Consider the following 10,518-nt stretch of genomic DNA (forward strand, 5'->3'; position numbering starts at 1 on the left):
TGCAGTGTGCATGTACTTCTCTCCGTGCTGGAAAGTACCCCCCTCCAGCACCATACTGCAGTGTGCATGTACTTCTCTCCGTGCTGGAAAGTACCCCCCTCCAGCACCATACTGCAGTGTGCATGTACTTCTCTCTGTGCTGGAAAGTACCCCCCCCCCAGCACCATAATGCAGTATGCATGTACTTCTCTCTGTGCTGGAAAGTACCCCAATCCAGCACCATACTGCAGTGTGCATGTACTTCTCTCTGTGCTGGAAAGTACCACACTCCAGCACCATACTGCATTGTGCATGTACTTCTCTCTGTGCTGGAAAGTACCCCCCCCCCCCCCGCTGGCACCATACTGCAGTGTGCATGTACTTCTCTCCGTGCTGGAAAGTACCCCCCTCCAGCACCATACTGCAGTGTGCATGTACTTCTCTCTGTGCTGGAAAGTACCCCCCTCCAGCACCATACTGCAGTGTGCATGTACTTCTCTCTGTGCTGAAAAGTACCCCCCTCCAGCACCATACTGCAGTGTGCATGTACTTCTCTCTGTGCAGGAAAGTACCCCCCTCCAGCACCATACTGCAGTGTGCATGTACTTCTCTCTGTGCAGGGAAGTACCCCCCTCCAGCACCATACTGCAGTGTGCATGTACTTCTCTCTGTGCAGGAAAGTACCCCCCTCCAGCACCATACTGCAGTGTGCATGTACTTCTCTCTGTGCAGGAAAGTACCCCCCTCCAGCACCATACTGCAGTGTGCATGTACTTCTCCCTGTGCAGGAAAGTACCCCCCTCCAGCACCATACTGCAGTGTGCATGTATTTCTCTCTGTGCTGGAAAGTACCCCCCTCCAGCACCATACTGCAGTGTGCATGTACTTCTCTCCATGCTGATAAGTACCCCCCTCCAGCACCATACTGCTGTGTGCATGTACTTCTCTCCGTGCTGGAAAGTACCCCCCCCCCCAGCACCATACTGCAGTGTGCATGTACTTCTCTCTGTGCTGGAAAGTACCCCCCTCCAGCACCATACTGCAGTGTGCATGTACTTCTCTCTCTGCTGGAAAGTACCCCCCTCCAGCACCATACTGCAGTGTGCATGTACTTCTCTCTGTGCAGGAAAGTACTCCCCCCTCCCCCCCCCAGCACCATACTGCAGTGTGCATGTACTTCTCTCTGTGCTGGGAAGTACCCCCCCTCCAGCACCATACTGCAGTATGCATGTACTTCTCTCTGTGCTGGAAAGTACCCCCATCACCATACTGCAGTGTGCATGTACTTCTCTCTGTGCTGGAAAGTACCCCCTCCAGCACCATACTGCAGTGTGCATGTACTTCTCTCTGTGCTGGAAAGTACCCCCCTCCAGCACCATACTGCAGTGTGCATGTACTTCTCTCCATGCTGGAAAGTACCTCCCTCCAGCACCATACTGCAGTGTGCATGTACTTCTCTCTGTGCTGGAAAGTACCCCCCTCCAGCACCATACTGCAGTGTGCATGTACTTCTCTCTGTGCTGGAAAGTACCCCCTTCCAGCACCATACTGCAGTGTGCATGTACTTCTCTCCGTGCTGGAAAGTACCCCCCTCCAGCACAATACTGCAGTGTGCATGTACTTCTCTCTGTGCTGGAAAGTACCCCCCTCCAGCACCATACTGCAGTGTGCATGTACTTCTCTCTGTGCTGGAAAGTACCCCCCTCCAGCACCATACTGCAGTGTGCATGTACTTCTCTCTGTGCTGGAAAGTACCCCCCTCCAGCACAATACTGCAGTGTGCATGTACTTCTCTCCGTGCTGGAAAGTACCCCCCTCCAGCACCATACTGCAGTGTGCATGTACTTCTCTCCGTGCTGGAAAGTACCCCCCTCCAGCACCATACTGCAGTGTGCATGTACTTCTCTCTGTGCTGGAAAGTACCCCCCCCCCCAGCACCATAATGCAGTATGCATGTACTTCTCTCTGTGCTGGAAAGTACCCCAATCCAGCACCATACTGCAGTGTGCATGTACTTCTCTCTGTGCTGGAAAGTACCACACTCCAGCACCATACTGCATTGTGCATGTACTTCTCTCTGTGCTGGAAAGTACCCCCCCCCCCCCCGCACATACTGCAGTGTGCATGTACATCTCTCCTGTGCTGGAAAGTACCCCCTCCAGCACCATACTGCAGTGTGCATGTACTTCTCTCTGTGCTGGAAAGTACCCCCCTCCAGCACCATACTGCAGTGTGCATGTACTTCTCTCTGTGCTGGAAAGTACCCCCCTCCAGCACCATACTGCAGTTGTGCATGTACTTCTCTCTGTGCTGGAAAGTACCCCCCCTCCAGCACCATACTGCAGTGTGCATGTACTTCTCTCTGTGCAGGGAAGTACCCCCCTCCAGCACCATACTGCAGTGTGCATGTACTTCTCTCTGTGCAGGGAAGTACCCCCCTCCAGCACCATACTGCAGTGTGCATGTACTCTCTCTGTGCAGGAAAGTAGAAAGTACCCCCCTCCAGCACCATACTGCAGTGTGCATGTACTTCTCTCTGTGCAGGAAAGTACCCCCCCTCCAGCACCATACTGCAGTGTGCATGTACTTCTCTCCGTGCTGGAAAGTACCCCTCCAGCACCATACTGCAGTGTGCATGTACTTCTCTCCGTGCTGAAAGAACCCCCCCCCCCCAGCACCATACTGCAGTGTGCATGTACTTCTCTCTGTGCTGGAAAGTACCCCCCCCCCCCAGCACCATACTGCAGTGTGCATGTACTTCTCTCTGTGCTGGAAAGTCCCCCCCCCCCCCAGCACCATACTGCAGTGTGCATGTACTTCTCTCTGTGCTGGAAAGTACCCCCCCCCCCAGCACCATACTGCAGTGTGCATGTACTTCTCTCTGTGCTGGAAAGTACCCCCCCCCCCAGCACCATACTGCAGTGTGCATGTACTTCTCTCTGTGCTGGAAAGTACCCCCCCCCCCCAGCACCATACTGCAGTGTGCATGTACTTCTCTCTGTGCTGGAAAGTACCCCCCCCAGCACCATACTGCAGTGTGCATGTACTTCTCTCTGTGCTGGAAAGTACCCCCCCTCAACACCATACTGCAGTGTCATGTACTTCTCTCTGTGCTGGAAAGTACCCCCCTCCAGCACATACTGCAGTGTGCATGTACTTCTCTCTGTGCTGGAAAATACCCCCCTCCAGCACCATACTGCAGTGTGCATGTACTTCTCTATGTGCTGGAAAGTACCCCCCTCCAGCACCATACTGCAGTGTGCATGTACTTCTCTCCGTGCTGGGAAGTACCCCCCTCCAGCACCATACTGCAGTGTGCATGTACTTCTCTCCGTGCTGATAAGTACCCCGCCTCCAGCACCATACTGCAGTGTGCATGTACTTCTCTCTGTGCTGGAAAGTACCCCCCTCCAGCACCATACTGCAGTGTGCATGTACTTCTCTCTGTGCTGGAAAGTACCCCCCTCCAGCACCATACTGCAGTGGGCATGTACTTCTCTCCGTGCTGGGAAGTACCTCCCTCCAGCACCATACTGCAGTGTGCATGTACTTCTCTCCGTGCTAGGAAGTGCCCCCCTCCAGCGACCATACTGCAGTGTGCATGTACTTCTCTCTGTGCTGGGAAGTAACCCCCTCCAGCACCATACTGCAGTGTGCATGTACTTCTCTCTGTGCTGGAAAGTACCCCCCTCCAGCACCATACTGCAGTGTGCATGTACTTCTCTCCGTGCTGATAAGTACCCCCCTCCAGCACCATACTGCAGTGTGCATGTACTTCTCTCCGTGCTGGAAGTACCCCCCTCCAGCACCATACTGCAGTGTGCATGTACTTCTCTCTGTGCTGGGAAGTACCCCCCTCCAGCACCATACTGCAGTGTGCATGTACTTCTCTCTGTGCTGGAAAGTACCTCCCTCCAGCACCATACTGTAGTGTGCATGTACGTCTCTCTGTGCAGGAAAGTACCCCCCTCCAGCACAATACTGCAGTGTGCATGTACTTCTCTCCGTGCTGGGAAGTACCCCCCTCCAGCACCATACTGCAGTGGGCATGTACTTCTCTCTGTGCTGGGAAGTACCCCCCTCCAGCACCATACTGCAGTGTGCATGTATTTCTCTCTGTGCTGGAAAGTACCCCCATCCAGCACCATACTGCAGTGTGCATGTACTTCTCTCCATGCTGATAAGTACCCCCCTCCAGCACCATACTGCTGTGTGCATGTACTTCTCTCCGTGCTGGAAAGTACCCCCCCCCCAGCACCATACTGCAGTGTGCATGTACTTCTCTCTGTGCTGGAAAGTACCCCCCTCCAGCACCATACTGCAGTGTGCATGTACTTCTCTCTGTGCTGGAAAGTACCCCCCTCCAGCACCATACTGCAGTGTGCATGTACTTCTCTCTGTGCAGGAAAGTACTCCCCCCTCCCCCCCCCCAGCACCATACTGCAGTGTGCATGTACTTCTCTCTGTGCTGGGAAGTACCCCCCCTCCAGCACCATACTGCAGTATGCATGTACTTCTCTCTGTGCTGGAAAGTACCCCCATCACCATACTGCAGTGTGCATGTACTTCTCTCTGTGCTGGAAAGTACCCCCTCCAGCACCATACTGCAGTGTGCATGTACTTCTCTCTGTGCTGGAAAGTACCCCCCTCCAGCACCATACTGCAGTGTGCATGTACTTCTCTCCATGCTGGAAAGTACCTCCCACCAGCACCATACTGCAGTGTGCATGTACTTCTCTCTGTGCTGGAAAGTACCCCCCTCCAGCACCATACTGCAGTGTGCATGTACTTCTCTCTGTGCTGGAAAGTACCCCCTTCCAGCACCATACTGCAGTGTGCATGTACTTCTCTCCGTGCTGGAAAGTACCCCCCTCCAGCACAATACTGCAGTGTGCATGTACTTCTCTCTGTGCTGGAAAGTACCCCCCTCCAGCACCATACTGCAGTGTGCATGTACTTCTCTCTGTGCTGGAAAGTACCCCCCTCCAGCACCATACTGCAGTGTGCATGTACTTCTCTCTGTGCTGGAAAGTACCCCCCTCCAGCACAATACTGCAGTGTGCATGTACTTCTCTCCGTGCTGGAAAGTACCCCCCTCCAGCACCATACTGCAGTGTGCATGTACTTCTCTCCGTGCTGGAAAGTACCCCCCTCCAGCACCATACTGCAGTGTGCATGTACTTCTCTCTGTGCTGGAAAGTACCCCCCCCCCCAGCACCATAATGCAGTATGCATGTACTTCTCTCTGTGCTGGAAAGTACCCCAATCCAGCACCATACTGCAGTGTGCATGTACTTCTCTCTGTGCTGGAAAGTACCACACTCCAGCACCATACTGCATTGTGCATGTACTTCTCTCTGTGCTGGAAAGTACCCCCCCCCCCCCCCCCCGCTGGCACCATACTGCAGTGTGCATGTACTTCTCTCCGTGCTGGAAAGTACCCCCCTCCAGCACCATACTGCAGTGTGCATGTACTTCTCTCTGTGCTGGAAAGTACCCCCCTCCAGCACCATACTGCAGTGTGCATGTACTTCTCTCTGTGCTGAAAAGTACCCCCCTCCAGCACCATACTGCAGTGTGCATGTACTTCTCTCTGTGCAGGAAAGTACCCCCTCCAGCACCATACTGCAGTGTGCATGTACTTCTCTCTGTGCAGGGAAGTACCCCCCTCCAGCACCATACTGCAGTGTGCATGTACTTCTCTCTGTGCAGGAAAGTACCCCCCCTCCAGCACCATACTGCAGTGTGCATGTACTTCTCTCTGTGCAGGAAAGTACCCCCCTCCAGCACCATACTGCAGTGTGCATGTACTTCTCTCTGTGCAGGAAAGTACCCCCCTCCAGCACCATACTGCAGTGTGCATGTATTTCTCTCTGTGCTGGAAAGTACCCCCCTCCAGCACCATACTGCAGTGTGCATGTACTTCTCTCCATGCTGATAAGTACCCCCCTCCAGCACCATACTGCTGTGTGCATGTACTTCTCTCCGTGCTGGAAAGTACCCCCCCCCAGCACCATACTGCAGTGTGCATGTACTTCTCTCTGTGCTGGAAAGTACCCCCCTCCAGCACCATACTGCAGTGTGCATGTACTTCTCTCTGTGCTGGAAAGTACCCCCCTCCAGCACCATACTGCAGTGTGCATGTACTTCTCTCTGTGCAGGAAAGTACTCCCCCCTCCCCCCCCCAGCACCATACTGCAGTGTGCATGTACTTCTCTCTGTGCTGGGAAGTACCCCCCCTCCAGCACCATACTGCAGTATGCATGTACTTCTCTCTGTGCTGGAAAGTACCCCCATCACCATACTGCAGTGTGCATGTACTTCTCTCTGTGCTGGAAAGTACCCCCTCCAGCACCATACTGCAGTGTGCATGTACTTCTCTCTGTGCTGGAAAGTACCCCCCTCCAGCACCATACTGCAGTGTGCATGTACTTCTCTCCATGCTGGAAAGTACCTCCCTCCAGCACCATACTGCAGTGTGCATGTACTTCTCTCTGTGCTGGAAAGTACCCCCCTCCAGCACCATACTGCAGTGTGCATGTACTTCTCTCTGTGCTGGAAAGTACCCCCTTCCAGCACCATACTGCAGTGTGCATGTACTTCTCTCCGTGCTGGAAAGTACCCCCCTCCAGCACAATACTGCAGTGTGCATGTACTTCTCTCTGTGCTGGAAAGTACCCCCCTCCAGCACCATACTGCAGTGTGCATGTACTTCTCTCTGTGCTGGAAAGTACCCCCCTCCAGCACCATACTGCAGTGTGCATGTACTTCTCTCTGTGCTGGAAAGTACCCCCCTCCAGCACAATACTGCAGTGTGCATGTACTTCTCTCCGTGCTGGAAAGTACCCCCCTCCAGCACCATACTGCAGTGTGCATGTACTTCTCTCCGTGCTGGAAAGTACCCCCCTCCAGCACCATACTGCAGTGTGCATGTACTTCTCTCTGTGCTGGAAAGTACCCCCCCCCCACCCCCAGCACCATAATGCAGTATGCATGTACTTCTCTCTGTGCTGGAAAGTACCCCAATCCAGCACCATACTGCAGTGTGCATGTACTTCTCTCTGTGCTGGAAAGTACCACACTCCAGCACCATACTGCATTGTGCATGTACTTCTCTCTGTGCTGGAAAGTACCCCCCCCCCCCGCTGGCACCATACTGCAGTGTGCATGTACTTCTCTCCGTGCTGGAAAGTACCCCCCTCCAGCACCATACTGCAGTGTGCATGTACTTCTCTCTGTGCTGGAAAGTACCCCCCTCCAGCACCATACTGCAGTGTGCATGTACTTCTCTCTGTGCTGGAAAGTACCCCCCTCCAGCACCATACTGCAGTGTGCATGTACTTCTCTCTGTGCAGGAAAGTACCCCCCTCCAGCACCATACTGCAGTGTGCATGTACTTCTCTCTGTGCAGGGAAGTACCCCCCTCCAGCACCATACTGCAGTGTGCATGTACTTCTCTCTGTGCAGGAAAGTACCCCCCTCCAGCACCATACTGCAGTGTGCATGTACTTCTCTCTGTGCAGGAAAGTACCCCCCTCCAGCACCATACTGCAGTGTGCATGTACTTCTCTCCGTGCTGGAAAGTACCCCTCCCCAGCACCATACTGCAGTGTGCATGTACTTCTCTCCGTGCTGGAAAGAACCCCCCCCCCCAGCACCATACTGCAGTGTGCATGTACTTCTCTCTGTGCTGGAAAGTACCCCCCCCCCCCCCCCAGCACCATACTGCAGTGTGCATGTACTTCTCTCTGTGCTGGAAAGTCCCCCCCCCCCCCCCCCAGCACCATACTGCAGTGTGCATGTACTTCTCTCTGTGCTGGAAAGTACCCCCCCCCCCCAGCACCATACTGCAGTGTGCATGTACTTCTCTCTGTGCTGGAAAGTACCCCCCCCCCCCAGCACCATACTGCAGTGTGCATGTACTTCTCTCTGTGCTGGAAAGTACCCCCCCCCCCAGCACCATACTGCAGTGTGCATATACTTCTCTCTGTGCTGGAAAGTACCCCCCCAGCACCATACTGCAGTGTGCATGTACTTCTCTCTGTGCTGGAAAGTACCCCCCTCCAACACCATACTGCAGTGTCATGTACTTCTCTCTGTGCTGGAAAGTACCCCCCTCCAGCACCATACTGCAGTGTGCATGTACTTCTCTCTGTGCTGGGAAGTACCCCCCTCCAGCACCATACTGCAGTGTGCATGTACTTCTCTCTGTGCTGGGAAGTACCGCCCTCCAGCACCATGCTGCAGTGTGCATGTACTTCTCTCTGTGCTGGAAAGTACCCCCCCCCCCCCAGCACCATACTGCAGTGTGCATGTACTTCTCTCTGTGCTGGAAAGTACCCCCCCCCCCCCCAGCACCATACTGCAGTGTGCATGTACTTCTCTCTGTGCTGGAAAGTACCCCCCCCCCCCCCAGCACCATACTGCAGTGTGCATGTACTTCTCTCTGTGCTGGAAAGTACCCCCCTCCAACACCATACTGCAGTGTCATGTACTTCTCTCTGTGCCGGAAAGTACCCCCCTCCAGCACCATACTGCAGTGTGCATTTACTACTCTCTGTGCTGGAAAGTACCCCCCCCCCCCCAGCACCATGCTGCAGTGTGCATGTACTTCTCTCTGTGCTGGATAGTACCCCCCCCCCCCCCCAGCACCATACTGCAGTGTGCATGTACTTCTCTCTGTGCTGGAAAGTACCTCCCTCCAGCACCATACTGCAGTGTGCATGTACTTCTCTCTGTGCTGGAAAGTACCCCCCTCCAGCACCATACTGCAGTGTGCATGTACTTCTCTCCATGCTGATAAGTACCCCCCTCCAGCACCATACTGCTGTGTGCATGTACTTCTCTCCGTGCTGGAAAGTACCCCCCCCCCAGCACCATACTGCAGTGTGCATGTACTTCTCTCTGTGCTGGAAAGTACCCCCCTCCAGCACCATACTGCAGTGTGCATGTACTTCTCTCTGTGCTGGAAAGTACCCCCCTCCAGCACCATACTGCAGTGTGCATGTACTTCTCTCTGTGCAGGAAAGTACTCCCCCCTCCCCCCCCCAGCACCATACTGCAGTGTGCATGTACTTCTCTCTGTGCTGGGAAGTACCCCCCTCCAGCACCATACTGCAGTATGCATGTACTTCTCTCTGTGCTGGAAAGTACCCCCATCACCATACTGCAGTGTGCATGTACTTCTCTCTGTGCTGGAAAGTACCCCCTCCAGCACCATACTGCAGTGTGCATGTACTTCTCTCTGTGCTGGAAAGTACCCCCCTCCAGCACCATACTGCAGTGTGCATGTACTTCTCTCCATGCTGGAAAGTACCTCCCTCCAGCACCATACTGCAGTGTGCATGTACTTCTCTCTGTGCTGGAAAGTACCCCCCTCCAGCACCATACTGCAGTGTGCATGTACTTCTCTCTGTGCTGGAAAGTACCCCCTTCCAGCACCATACTGCAGTGTGCATGTACTTCTCTCCGTGCTGGAAAGTACCCCCCCTCCAGCACCATACTGCAGTGTGCATGTACTTCTCTCCATGCTGGAAAGTACCTCCCTCCAGCACCATACTGCAGTGTGCATGTACTTCTCTCTGTGCTGGAAAGTACCCCCCTCCAGCACCATACTGCAGTGTGCATGTACTTCTCTCTGTGCTGGAAAGTACCCCCTTCCAGCACCATACTGCAGTGTGCATGTACTTCTCTCCGTGCTGGAAAGTACCCCCCTCCAGCACAATACTGCAGTGTGCATGTACTTCTCTCTGTGCTGGAAAGTACCCCCCTCCAGCACCATACTGCAGTGTGCATGTACTTCTCTCTGTGCTGGAAAGTACCCCCCTCCAGCACCATACTGCAGTGTGCATGTACTTCTCTCTGTGCTGGAAAGTACCCCCCTCCAGCACAATACTGCAGTGTGCATGTACTTCTCTCCGTGCTGGAAAGTACCCCCCTCCAGCACCATACTGCAGTGTGCATGTACTTCTCTCCGTGCTGGAAAGTACCCCCCTCCAGCACCATACTGCAGTGTGCATGTACTTCTCTCTGTGCTGGAAAGTACCCCCCCCCCCCAGCACCATAATGCAGTATGCATGTACTTCTCTCTGTGCTGGAAAGTACCCCAATCCAGCACCATACTGCAGTGTGCATGTACTTCTCTCTGTGCTGGAAAGTACCACACTCCAGCACCATACTGCATTGTGCATGTACTTCTCTCTGTGCTGGAAAGTACCCCCCCCCCCCCCCCCCCGCTGGCACCATACTGCAGTGTGCATGTACTTCTCTCCGTGCTGGAAAGTACCCCCCTCCAGCACCATACTGCAGTGTGCATGTACTGCTCTCTGTGCTGGAAAGTACCCCCCTCCAGCACCATACTGCAGTGTGCATGTACTTCTCTCTGTGCTGGAAAGTACCCCCTCCAGCACCATACTGCAGTGTGCATGTACTTCTCTCTGTGCAGGAAAGTACCCCCCTCCAGCACCATACTGCAGTGTGCATGTACTTCTCTCTGTGCAGGGAAGTACCCCCCCTCCAGCACCATACTGCAGTGTGCAT

The sequence above is a fragment of the Ascaphus truei genome, chromosome 1 (assembly GCF_040206685.1).
Source record: "Ascaphus truei isolate aAscTru1 chromosome 1, aAscTru1.hap1, whole genome shotgun sequence".
NCBI lineage: Eukaryota > Metazoa > Chordata > Amphibia > Anura > Ascaphidae > Ascaphus > Ascaphus truei.